The 4862-nt window shown below is 36.9% G+C and overlaps 1 pseudogene; it reads right to left on the bottom strand.

Moving 5' to 3' along the window:
* Positions 1-486: 486 nt before the first annotated feature.
* On the bottom strand, positions 487-3376 carry LOC120604626 (40S ribosomal protein S24-like; annotated as a pseudogene).
* Positions 3377-4862: the final 1486 nt, after the last annotated feature.

Raw genomic sequence — 4862 nt, 5'->3', positions numbered from 1 at the left:
AAGAAATTCAGATGAGTAAAATATATAACAGAATGAGGGGAGCCTTTCTGTGTTCAAAATAATTGAAGTCAATATGCAAACAATTTAAGCTTATGCTCAGAGGAACTCTGTTCTGTGTATTAGGTAGGTAGGAATGTATTCTCTCCCTCCTCATTTGAACAACTTTATTAATTTTTGGTACTCTTAGAGCCCTGTCAACTATTGAATTGTGATAGCAGCCCTCTTAAATCCCAAGTGTTGACAAATAGTAACTAAACCTGAAGAAACACCGTTTCATCTTTCATTGTGCCTAATTCAGTACTTCTGTATAGTTAAATTGAGGATGTATAATGAACAAATTCATGAATACTGATCTGTTAAACTTTCTTGGAAAGAATCATTATTTTTCTCTTTCACATAAAATTTCTAGTTTATTAATCCTCTCGTGAAAAATCTGCTTGATCACCACAGATAAAGTCACTGATGAATTTTTACTCCTTCTGCACCTCACTTTTTGCCAGCATTGACATTGGCCTTTACAGTCCCCCTAACTTTCTTCATTTTGTTCTTGTGTTCCTGTCACTGTTTTCTTGAGGTCTTTTTCTTCTCATACAGGCCATGACATGAAAGTTTATATTTGGGTTCATTTTTCTTTGCATAATCCAAGGAATTGTAAATCATGTCAAAGCTAGTTGTCTTGCCACCACCAGAATGGGTTCTGAATCCAAATACAAAGATGACACCTGGTCTGGTCTTGTACATTTTGGCTAGTTTTTTCCTGAATTTCTGTCTTATGTACTGTTGCCTTCCTAGGTTGAAGGAACTTTATAACCATTTGTTTTCATTGAAGTAGTCTATTGGTCATGAACTTCCTTTGTCATTCATAATGGCAGCCAACCCTCAAGCAGCCGGGGACAAAAAAGACAAGAATCATTATTTTCAATAAGACTACGTTAGGATTAGTACCATGAACCAAGGAGCCAGATGAAACATTCTTAGATCTCACAGGTATCATGGACATGTTAAATTAAAACATAGGGCTCTAGACTTAGTCATTTCTTCTCTGTGTAGGGGAATGGGGAATAGTCATGGGGAAACAGCTTGGGGAATATAGCCAGTAGTATTGTAATAACTATGTCTGGTGTCAGATAGGTATTAGATTTATGGGGGTGATCACTTCATAAGTTATATAAATATCTAATCACTGTGTTGTACACCTGAAACTAATATAATATTGTATGTCAACTATAATAAAAAATAAAAATATGAAAAAAATATTTACTGGATACCAGTTACTAGGTAGCAAGAAGGTGAGAATGACATGGTACTGGTTCCATAGAGCTCATGTTTTCAGAGGAAATAAATTGCATTAAGATTTTCTCATCGATGATGAAATAAGGTAATAGTCATTGTCTTACAGAGTCCTTATGAAGATAAAATAAGATTTTTGTAAAATAACATGTACAGAGTCTAGCCTGTAGTGAATTCTCAGTGAATGTTAATTTTCAAGCTTGTCAGTGTTGCGGTAACTCAGAGAAGGGTAAGACTCATGTGGCCGGTAAAGTCAAGGAAGGTTTAAAGATATCATAAAGGCTTGACTAGGCACTGAGGATAAATTTTGATGCTTGGAGTGATGGGGACCAGTGCAAAGAAAGGCCAGATGCTGGGGTAAGGCAGAACGTATCTGTTGGATAATGAGGTGGGGGGAAGAAAGTGCTTTGGAGCAGTTAATATGTCAGGCAGGCTTAGGTTGGATTTTGGAGGTCTGTGAGAGCTGGACAGATGAATCCATACTTGTTTCATGAGCATTCAAAAACTCTTATGGTTTTCCTAGCAAAGGACTGGTATGATGAAAATAGCTTTATAAAAATTGTCTTAATAGCAGTGAACTCAACAGATTGGTTCCAGAAAGACTCTGGTGCTATGGAGGCCAGATCAGATATTGAAGCACACAACTGAGGGTCTTGAATTTAAAGAGCTATTTAGAACATCAAGTTTTATATTTTTCTTTAATTTAATCTCCATTTTGAACCATAAATCCAGCACTAATAAAGAGAATTGAACATTTTTGCTCTCAAGGTGTTATATGGAATCCCAGCAAATGGAATTTAATTTCTACCTAACCTGCTGCCTAATACCTTTTGAGACTCTCAAGTCATATTTCTGCTCTTCTGCACTTGATCTGACACAGTGACAACAATATTTTTTAAAGCTGTTTTAGCTGCTCAGGGAAGAGTGTAATTGACCTGGCACTCAAATATTCTCCAGCTTGAAAGATCGAGAAAGACAAAAGTTGCCAGAATGTCCATCCTGGTAAACATGAAGAGAGTCTTCATCATTTAAATGTTCACTCCTCTGTCAGAGTATAGGACTCTATGATGATCAAAACTGACATGGATTATCAATTTCGAGTGTTCTCTTGAATTTTACTGACTTACAGAATTTGTAAGCTTGTAGTTTTGATTTTTTTTTCTTGTTAAAAGTTAAGCTGACACTTTCTATCGAAGTGCCGGATCAGCCCACAGAGAAGTGTCTGATCGGCAGAATACTTAAGGTTAGGGAACTGTAAGTTCTAAATGTCTGCTAGACCTGACTGGAGCCTGGCCCAGCCCTTCATCTTCACTGCCACAGGTCTGACAGTGGTTTCCTTGATTTGGTTCCATGAACAGGCTTAGACAGGAAGGGTTTAATGGCACCTACCAAAAAAAGAGAGCAAGTGAATATTAAAAGATTTTGTTTGTTTCAATAGGGAACTAATGAACATAGAAAGCCCACATGAGATTGATCCACAAAAGAGATGTTGGGATAAGGATGTCTGTGTGGCAAGCCAGATTAACTGTGCTTGTGAAGTAACAACGCCTGCGTATGGGACTTAGGCTGGTGTGCTTGACTTGTTTCATACCTCTCTCTCTCCTTCAGCATTCTCTTCATTCCCCAAAACTTGATACCTTTTCTGGCAAATCTTCTCTGGGTTCACTATAGGTTAACCATTACTGATAACCAGGAAAACTCTAAAAACAACAACAGAACTCCTAAAACATAGTTCCTTGGATGCATTAAGAGCAACCTATCTTTTAATGAGCCCTTTACTAAACTTTTACCCCTTTAATTTTCTGATTATTAAGTAATGTATTTTTTTTTTTGGTAAAAGAATCTAGAAAATATAGAAAGGAGATGAAGAAGAAAATAAAATACATCATAATTCTGACATCCAGATGTAATTATTGTTGTATTGATATATGTTCAACATATTGCATATATAAACTCTATGCCTTGCTCTTTCACTGAAGTTTTTATTGTGAGCATTTTTGCATATCATTCCACTTTCTTTAAAAGCATGATCTTACTTTGGTCTAGTTAGGGTGACTGACATCCTCTTAGTTACTGGTGAAGACATTTTGGAATTCTGTTTTATTGCAATATGTAACAGATAAGGAACTACTAAAACAGCATCCTATTGGAGATATGAGAATTGCCTAAAGCCAAATCTACTGCATGGAATAATTTTTTCCTGCCTAGATTTCCTCTCCCCTTTTCTGATTTTCCCCACTTCTATGATTATGGGGCAGCCATTTTGGACAATGTAACTTTGTCCCTTGGCCACAGTCTAAAGTTCCAGATTTGGCTACCTGATCAAAACTAGGCCAATTAGCATCTTGTTTTAAGACTTTGAACTAAAACTGGGAAATATCTTCAATGATTATCTGATAACTGAAGCTATAATATATGCTGCTTCAGAGCTGCTGGTGGACAAGAGAGGCAGATGAAGCAATTGAGAGTGCAAAGATGAGGATGAATGAGTGAACAGCAGGAAAGCAATTTACAGCAAAATGTCTCGTGCTTTTAATATAGAGCAACAGTGTACACATGCATGCATGCACACCTGCTTGTATTGGGAAATGTTACACAACATACTTTACATTTATTTCTTATTATTTCATTACGACAACTGTTCTTGACCTATTTAGAGAATAGAAAACTGGTGCTCATCTAGGTTAAGAAATGTGCATAGTTATGAGGTTGGAATTTGAACTCAGCCTCTGCTCCTTCAAAGCTCACGTTCTTTATACTATTGTATGCTTTCACTATTTCATGCTGTCCCCTGTGTCTAGTTAGGAAACAAAACATATGCATGTGAAAATGTAGCCAAGATAAGAAGACAAGGATCCCATGCTCAGAATCAAGGTAAGAGATGCAGAAAACAAATATCCCAGAGATCCAGGATAAAGCGAATGCCTGGAAGTAAGGCAGTGATGGACCCTTTCATGTATGAGATGGGGCTTGAATTGGTCCATAGAGGTATGAGCTTAGATACTAGAGAAAAGTGTGCAGAGCCTTCTTAGATAGTGGAGGTTGCTAGAAATGTCATGATGAGATAGTGGCGCCTAGGAATTATGTCACTCTCACAGTTCATTGGTTTAGCAGAGTAGGACCACTGTTGACCATTGTGGGGCCAACAAAACCAACTAGCGGTAGATTTATTTGATGATCTGCCCTAGTAGCCTGGGAGATTAGAGCATGCTGGTGAAACCCATACAGATCTTTATTTCTTATCTGTAAAGCCAATTAGGCTCTTTACAGTGAATTAAAATTTCCATTTCCTTATACACCCTTTTTTATATTAGAGAAATGAGAGCATTTAAATAACTGCAATTTTGATATCTTGGAGTACTTCAGGACTAAAGCTCACTGAATGTTTTTACTTCTTTCTTTGTCCCTATGAACAATGTAAAGATTCAATTTAGTAAGACCTTTGTCAAGCCAAATACTTGGCTTTGGATAAATGGTAGATTTGCACTGCAAATAACAGAAGAAAATAACAGACAACATTTGCCATTTCTACTGTAAATCTGTGGCATAAAGTCCTCTGTGATTACTGTTCT

This window comes from Pteropus medius, unplaced genomic scaffold, assembly GCF_902729225.1.
Source record: "Pteropus medius unplaced genomic scaffold, Ma_sr-lr_union100, whole genome shotgun sequence".
NCBI lineage: Eukaryota > Metazoa > Chordata > Mammalia > Chiroptera > Pteropodidae > Pteropus > Pteropus medius.
Note: the sequence above shows the minus strand (reverse complement) of the source record. Positions and strands in the feature narration are given on the sequence as shown.